Raw genomic sequence first — 8,926 nt, forward strand, 5'->3', positions numbered from 1 at the left:
TATGGCTTTCCCACGGGACCAATGTTCCATCCTGGAGGATGGGTTTTGTGTACGGAAAACCTGAAGTCAGGACAAGCCTTATCTCAAATGTTGGGACCTGACTTAATGGTGCATGTAATGTAATTCAATGTTTGATACAGCAGTGAGGAAGGACGCCATTATCTGGTGTGGATGTGGGTGGTTAACTGTGGCAGGCAAGCCTTGCTATAATATCTCGTTCTTCCTATTGTGTTAAGTCTTTTAATAAATATTATGAAAAAAGTGGTAGGGCAATTACAGTGATTCAGTGGCTAGAAGGGTTTGCTATTGTGGAAACAAAAATTCCATGGGGAATGGATTTGGGTTGTGTTCTCACAATGGTATGTGGACTTATTATTTTGATTGCAAATATTATTATGTATTATTTCATTCTGTTCTCAAAATCATAGTTAATTGTTAATAAAATTAATTATTGCTCCTAATAAATACAAGGAAGTGGTGTTAGTGGGGTCTAAGAATTGTTCTTACCCCAAAACCAAATGGGGGAGCTGAAGGGGATGCTTGTGTTCATTCTGGATACAATGTGCTTTGCAGGGTACTTGTGCCTAGGGAAGCCCGCTGTGGCTCACCAGCCTCGGAACATTCTAGAGAAAGCCAGGGGGAGGGGGTGAGCTCAGCATGTGGCATGGAGCGCTATGAGCATGTGAGAAACAAACCCCTATATGGGTTTGTTTAACTGTGATTGGTTAGAGCTTCATGTTCTGTAAGTTGTTCTATAACTTGTTCTATAAGTGCCATGTGCTATACACTAGCCAGGGGAGGGGCTCCTGGCTGGAGGGACTCTGCCTGATTCTTTGTCCCAGGGGCTCTCCTTGTGCACATATTGAATAAAGCCTTGTTGAATTGAATCACATCCAATCGAAGTCCCTTGATTCTACCCAGCATCGGACTCACTGGGAACCACAAAATCCCACCAGTCTCTTGGCGCAGTGAGCAGGGTGAGAAATATCTTTCCGGATCACAACCTACAATCTAATTAGAGGGTGAGTTTGTTCATTTTTTATTTGGTTGTGTGTCTCTGACCTGACTGGTGACTCTCATACCTTTTGTGGTAAGCAAGTCTTGGTGCTGGGGATTTCAGGGAGTTTGTTGCAGTCTTAAGACATTGTACTTAGTGTGGGGGCTGGCTAAGCTGTAAGTTCCTCTAAGTGCTGTTGAAGTGGGAAATCAAAGAGGCTGTCATAAACAGATAGTTAAGGGTTCAGGTCTCTTTTACCTGTAAAGGGTTAATAAGCTCAGTAAACCTGACAGACACCTGACCAGAGGACCAATCAAGGGACAAGATCATTTCAAATCTCTGAGGAGGGAAGTCTTTGTTTGTGTTCTTTGTTTTGGGGGCTGTTCTCTCTTTGGATCTAAGAGGGGCCAGACGTACATCCAGGCTCTCCAAGCTTCCTGAAATATTTCCTTCTATTCAGTATAGTGAGTATTAGCAAGGCGGATTAGTTTTGTAATTAATTTCTGTATTTGCAAATGTGTGTTTGCTGGAGAAATATCTTTATTTCTGTTTGCTGTTACTTTTGATTATTCTGAGAAGGGGGGGGGAGCCCCTCTAGGGTTATAAGCTAAACTCTGTATATTTTTTCATCCTGGTGTTACAGAGATAGTTTTTACTTTTCTTTCTTTAATTAAAGCTTTTCTTTTGAAGAACCTGTTTGATTTTTCCCTTGTTTGAAACCTCAGGGGATTAGTTTGACTCACCGGGGACAGGTGGGGGGAAGGTGAATCCCTCTTTGTTTTGATTCAAGGAGTTTGAATCAAGGTGATCTCTCCCGACGGCGAAGGGAGGGGGAAGAAGGTGGGGGGAATGGTTTATTTCCCTTTGTGTTAGATCCAAGGACTTTGGATCGGTGTTTCCCTGGGAAAGTTTTGGGGGAACAGGGAATGTGCTAGACACTGGAATTTCTAGCTGGTGGCAGCATTACCAGATCTAAACTAGGATTTCAGTTTAGAGGAGCCCATGCAGGTCCCCATCTTGTGGACGCTAAAGTTCCAAGTGGGGAATAAACCTATGACAGAGGCTGTAAGGAGCAACAGTTAGTGTAGGGGCAGGTATATCCCTAAGTACCTCTAGCGAATGTGTTGGCTGGCCCTGATCTCCCAACTGCACATTGTAATTGTGCAGATCAAATAAATTGGAAAAAGGATTAATCTGCTGATTGGTCATTTTAGTCTGGGGAGTTTGATTTGAATACATTGTTATTAGTCTGTAAACAGAATTGTGTTTAAAAATTTAGAGATTGGAGGATATTTAGGTTAAAAAAAGGGAAAGATGAAGGGATATAATAATCCACAATATGAAGAGTGTATGATTAGTGTTTTTATAACTTGTAGCAGTAAGTTTATTAGTTTTCTTGTGAAAATATTTTGGCTGTATGATTGAAATAAAGAAGGACAAAATGGCTGCTATGTGTTTAATTGTTGATTATAAACATCTGGTTAGAAAGAGTGATGTGCTAAAAGGAAGGGTGGGAGAGTTAGAAGCAGAGGTGGGAAAACTGCAAGCAGAAGCAAAAAAGTATAAAGAAGCAGACTTGCAGGGAAAGAAATCTTGTCCCTCAGCACCTTTGGACCCTACATGTGTAACATGGGGATATCAGTCTAGTTTCATGGCTCCGGTGAGAGTGCCCACTGTCCCTAATCCTAACCCAGGGGAAGGGGGCCCTGCTACTGTTGTCGCCTAGAGCACACTCCTATAAGTCCCTCTGACTTGTGGAGCATGTTAAAAGAATTGTCATCTTTGCAGCTTAATAACCCAAACCTACCCTTCTGGGAAAAGGTACAGGAGTGGATGGTAGAGGGAGGCTTACATGCTTTTGATGATCACATAGTGTTTTCAGCCTTGGACATTAGCAATGGCTTTTGGTCTATTCCTGGGCACCCTGACAGTCAGTTTTGGTTTGCATTCACTGTTAAAGGGAAGCAATATACCTTCACTCGCCTCAGCCAGGGTTTCTATAACTCACCTGCTTTGTTTCATAGAGTGTTAGCTGATGTGCTGGCAAAGCTGCCAGACGTGGCTTCTTGTGTTGTACAGTATGTTGATGATCTTCTTGTCTCCTCACCAGATGGCCAAACGCACATGAAAGGCTTAGAAGTGATCCTGCAGCACTTGGCAGACAGTGGGGTAAATGTAATGCTAGAAAGGCTCAGATCGCAAAGGAGGAAGTATCCTATCTGGGGTATCTCATATCCAAGGGGTACAAGTGTTTAACTGTTGACTGCATTGAGGCTATTAATGCATGCCCACGACCAATTACGGTCAGGGGAGTTAGGAAAGAGTTGGGGCTATTTAATTTCTGCCGAACTCAAATCCCAAATTATTCAAGGATTGTCCAGCCCTTAATAATCTCCTGAAGGGTGCTGGTGGACCACATGATGAAATTGAATGGACATTTGAATGTGAACAGGCATTTACCACATTGAAACAGAGGCTAAGTACTGCCCTAGGGTTGGGACTTCCTAATCCATTAATGCCTTTTACATTGTACACGCATGTCAGAGAGGGACATATGACAGCAGTGTTCATGCAAAAACATGGGGACAAACAGTGCCCAGTAGCACACTACTCTTCTAAACTAGATGCTGTCACTCAAGCAATGCCACCGTGCCTCCAGGCGGTGGAAGGAGCTTCTATGGCCCTCAATCAAGCCTCACCACTAATTGGTGTGCAGGATGTAATTATTGTCGTGCCTCACGCTGTCCTTGCTATTTTATCAGGAAAGAAATCTTCGGCAGTCCAGGTGGCAAGATGGACTCGATGGGAAACGAGCTTGCTAATGCCTTCAGTACGTCTGCAACGAGCGTCATCGCTAAACCCTGCCACCCTCACGCCTAGCCCAGATGAGGGACACCCGCATCGGTGTTGCCTTAAGGAAGAGCCCATGGACCTTCCATTGGTAAAAGAAACTGAAATACCTGGTGCCCCTTGCCTATACGTGGATGGTTCTTCCTCCTACATGGATGGCAAGTGACACACAGGATGGGCCGTTTGTACGCAAGATGGGCAGCTGGTGACACCTGGCAGTTTACTTGGGGCATCAGCACAAGTAACAGAACTGCAGGTGTTAGTTGCGCATGTGAAGCCGCGGAAGGTCATGCTATAAACATAGCTACTAATTCTAGATGTGTGTTTGGGGTTGTAGATAATTACATTAACTCGTGGGTAAATCGGGGATTCCTGACAAGTACAGGATCCCAATACAAAATGGGGGGATAGTGCAGAAACGTCATGCAGCCGTGCAGAAACCTGCCGACATAGCAGTGTTAAAAGTGAAGGCCCACAAAAAAGGGAGGGGAACCGAAGGGCAGATGAACTAGCTAAACAAGCAGCAGTGGAAGGTAAAGAGACCCAATTGGTTGCTGCAACACAGCCTCTCATAAAACCCCCAAACTTTTTTGAATTACAGGACATTCAGCACACTGCCCCAAGGGCAGAGAAGTGGTTATGGATGGATAATGGGGGCAATCTGTGTGATGATAACACTTGGAGAGGGCCAGGGAACACATTAGTGTTACCAAATGTGCTAATGGGAACTATTATTCAAGTGTATCACATGTTGGGACATGATGGAGCACGGAGGGTGATCCACCGTATGTCAAACACCTGGTGGCATCCTAAGCTTAATGCAGACGTGCATGATTATGTGAGAAGGCGTGTAACGTGTGCTCAATATAATTCTGCTCCCACAGTGAAAATGAAAATGCAGCATCAGCCAAGACCAACACAGCCCTTCACGCAGTTACAAATAGATGGAATTGGTCCCCTGCCAAGGTGCAGAGGGAAAGAATATGTTCTGGTGATCATGGATCACTTTACTAAGTGGGTAGAAGCTTCCCCAGTGGCCAAGGCCACTGCATCTGATGTAGTTAAACTATTGATGACTGAAATAATTCCCCGACGGGGACTTCCATGCTTCCTACTAATCCACATTCCTTATCTCCTTTTGAAATGCTGGCAGGGCGGGCAATGAGGACGCCAGGAAATCTGTGCATTGCAGGGGGGGAATTGTATGTCATGGGTGACCAGCCTGTTGAATATTGCAAATTGTTATCGCAGTGTGTCTCACAGGACCCCCCGAACTGAACCAGACTCAAAGGCTGCAAAGAGGACATATGTGAGGTGCAGCCTGGTGACCAGGTGATGGTGAAAGCCTATAGAAAACGAACCTTTGAACCAGCCTGGACTGGGCCTCACACGCTTCTCTTAGTAACTCCTTCAGCAGCCCGGGTCACTGGAATTCCAGTTCGGGTGCACCTGTCACGTGTAAAAGTATTCAAGGGTGAGACCCAACATGGGGCACAACAATCCCTGTTTACTCTATGGACTCCTGGAAAGCCGGTCGTAATATTGTTAAGTGTTTGCAGCTGATATTCCCAGTTTAAAATTGATGTAGGAATTTTTGTAGTCTACTAATTGTTTTGAGTGGTTTTGAAAGTTTCATCTTAATAATGCTGCAGTGGCTTTCAGTGTTTTACTGATGTAATCACCTGGGGAGGAGCCACTGGATCAGTTGTAAATGCCATTACTGAAATCTAATCATAGGGACTGGGTTAAAATTTGTCTGTAGCAGGAATGACAGTTCATTGTGGTGAGAGTGGGGCTCACGTCTCATCAAGTTAGCTATTCCCTTAACTCAGCAACAGTTGGTTAGGTCCTCACTGTTGTACTCAGCCATCTCTTAACAACTACTCAAATGTATAAGCAAACATTGGTCTAGGCATGTGGAAAAATTGTGTTATCTTCCTGGCATGGTATCTTCCTGGTGTTCAACATGAAAGTTGCAGCCCTGATAGGAGACTCACTCGTGCCACAGGTGCCATGTTGAGTGAGAGCTGCAGTTCTCAGAGACTGAATGTCTTCACCTTGGATGGTGGCAGGGGAGTGGTCCCTATCGATAATAGGGGTATGTTGAGATGGTCATTGCATCCTTGGAGGGGTGTTAATTCCTGAACTGGAGGCTCAGCCAGTGCACCCACTCCCATTCGCATGTCACAGACACCTGTATAGAATAAGGGCCGGAGATAACTATATGGCTTTCCCACGGGACCAATGTTCCATCCTGGAGGATGGGTTTTGTGTATGGAAAACCTGAAGTCAGGACAAGCCTTATCTCAAATGTTGGGACCTGACTTAATGGTGCATGTAATGTAATTTAATGTTTGATACAGCAGTGAGGAAGGACGCCATTATCTGGTGTGGCTGTGGGTGGTTAACTGTGGCAGGCAAGCCTTGCTTAAATATCTCGTTCTTCCTATTGTGTTAAGCTTTTTAAAAATATTATGAAAAACGTGGTAGGGCAATTACAGTGATTCAGTGGATAGAAGGGTTTGCTATTGTGGAAACAAAAATTCCATGGGGAATGGATTTGGGTTGTGTTCTCACAGTGGTATGTGGACTTATTATTTTGATTGTAAATATTATTATGTATTATTTCATTCTGTTGTCAAAATCATAGTTAATTATTGATAAAGTTAATTATTGCTCCTAATAAATACAAGGAAGTGGTGTTAGTGGGGTCTAAGAATTGTTCTTACCCCAAAACCAAATGGGGGAGCTGAAGGGGATGCTTGTGTTCATTTTGGATACAATGTGCTTTGCAGGGTACTTGTGCCTAGGGAATCCCGCTGTGGCTCACCAGCCTCGGAACATTCTAGAGAAAGCCGGGGGGAGGGGGTGAGCTCAGCATGTGGCATGGTGCGCTAGGAGCATGTGATAAACACATTTATGGGTTTGTTTAACTGTGATTGGTTAGAGCTTCATGTTCTGTAAGTTGTTCTATAACTTGTTCTATAAGTGCCATGTGCTATAAACTAGCAAGGGGAGGGGCTCCTGGCTGGAGGGACTCTGCCTGATTCTTTGTCCCAGGGGCTCTCCTCTCCTTGTGCACATATTGAATAAAGCCTTGTTGAATTGAATCACATGGAATCGAAGTCCCTTGATTCTACCCAGCATCAGACTCACTGGGAAGCACAAAATCCCAACACAGGGTAAGCAGATTCATATAGCCCAGAGAACGCCCTCTAGCCTTAGGTTCACAGTTACAGCAAACAGAGGTCAAATCCTCTCAGCCAAAAGGAACATTTACAAGCTGAGAAAACAAAAATAAGACTAACACGCCTTGCCTGACTATTACTTACAAGTTTGAAACATGAGAGACTGATGCAGTGGGGTGTTGTGGGGCGGATGGGTCTCTTCTTTTGGGAGACGTGTAACAATTTCTGTAGAAGAGCAGTTCTCCAGTCTACTTAGTGTCCTCTCCTGTCTAGCCAGGGGCGGCTCTAGGAATTGCGCCGCCCCAAGCAGGGCGCACTGCAGGGGCGCTCTGGCGGTCGCTGTCCCGCGGCTCCAGTGGACCTCCTGCAGACATGCCTGCAGAGGGTCCGCTGGTCCCGCGGCTCCGGTGGACCGCCCCCAGGCAGGCCGGTGGATGCTCCACCGGAGCCGCGGGACCAGCGGACCCTCCGCAGTCATGCCTGCAGGAGGTCCACCGAGCCGCCTGCCGCCCTCCGCAGCACGGCACCCCAAGCATGTGCTTGGCACGCTGGGGTCTGGAGCCGGCCCTGTGTTTAGCGATTCAGACACTCACAGAGGCTCACACGACACCTGCTCAAATGTTACACTCCAGTGTGGAACGCAGATCTCACAAGTCAGATTAATTCAGGCAGCAACGCACAAGCATCCGAAAGACTCAGAACACTAATCGCTTTCTTATCGTTCAAACTCGATAAGTTCTTGGAGGACAGGTCCATCAATGGCTATTAGTCAGTGTGGAAGCAGGGAAAGCTTCAATAAGGATTTGAAGCGGATTTTAATGCGTGTCAGTCAGTTAGCAAGAGTCAGGCCATACTGTAACCCTAATGACGTGAGACTTGTAGGAGCAAAGATAGTGCGAGGCGACAGGACAAGAACTGTGTACAAAGTTATTACGACCTTGCAATCACTAACCAAAATGCAGGCTTGCTTTTCTTAGGCTTATCTTATTGTCTCACTCCTTTCTGCTATGTATAAACAAAATGTATTTGTTGCTTTTTACTGTCTCCATGATTGCTAGAAATTGTCTGTAACAAAGGTATAAAGGCTTGATGTAATTGTTTACCAGTTGAGAGACCTGTCCAGGACTGGGGCGACCCTGTGTCCTATGGCACTCTCTCCCTCCATTGTAATTACTGGAGAAATAATAAAGTATTTGATTTTGCTGCACCCAAACAAAAAGCGAGAACTGAGTTTTTCTTCGACAACACTAACAGAAAATACAGTAATACAGTGACCTAAACCAGTGAAACCTTTTTCCATTTGCAGACACCTAAATAATTTGGAATGGAGATGTGGCCCCCTTTGGAAATCCTAGACAATCTGTGGACCCACAGGCTGAAAACTTTTGACCTAGACTGACTGGACAGTGGGTATTGACGTAGCTACAACAGACTGGTTGTTGTTCGGTGTTTGTGCTGCACCTCGCACAATGGAGTCCTGGTACACAAATGGAGCTCTTTGGTGCTACTGCAGTACAAATCAATAACGCAATGTGCGGTAGAGCCAAAAGCAGAGTTGGAAAAACCCGCGTCTCTCTACTCTTCCTGTAGTTTAAGTACCACACAAGCATCCTTCCTCAGTCTTATGTTCCCTTCCTTTTGTCATTTCCTTCTCTGTGGAACCTGCATTTGAAGGTCTCATCTGTGACCGAATGAGGGAGATACTTAAACAGTTACACATTTCAAAACACCTCATCAAAGGAGAGACACCTTTGATGGGAAATGTGACTCTAAAAATCTCTTAGTCACTGCCCATCCCTCTCCTTAAATATTCCTTCTTGGCCTTTCAGAGAAACCTAATTCCAAAGCCAGCAGATTAGAGAGAGACACATGGATCGTAATAGCCACAGTG

The 8,926-nt window shown here is 45.1% G+C and overlaps 1 long non-coding RNA gene across 3 annotated transcripts; it reads left to right on the forward strand.

The window, feature by feature from the left end:
* The first annotated feature begins 888 nt into the window (after positions 1-888).
* LOC120387455 lies at positions 889-6,352 on the forward strand. 3 transcript variants are annotated; one of them, XR_005590170.1, is made up of 3 exons: positions 889-1,022; positions 3,108-3,166; positions 3,760-6,352. It is a non-coding gene; the product is annotated as an uncharacterized LOC120387455 (long non-coding RNA). The 3 variants fall into 3 exon arrangements; XR_005590172.1 differs by lacking the exon at positions 889-1,022 and adding an exon at positions 1,423-1,461; XR_005590171.1 differs by lacking the exon at positions 889-1,022 and adding an exon at positions 1,992-2,657.
* Positions 6,353-8,926: the final 2,574 nt, after the last annotated feature.

This window comes from Mauremys reevesii, linkage group 20 (assembly GCF_016161935.1).
Source record: "Mauremys reevesii isolate NIE-2019 linkage group 20, ASM1616193v1, whole genome shotgun sequence".
Classification (NCBI taxonomy): domain Eukaryota; kingdom Metazoa; phylum Chordata; order Testudines; family Geoemydidae; genus Mauremys; species Mauremys reevesii.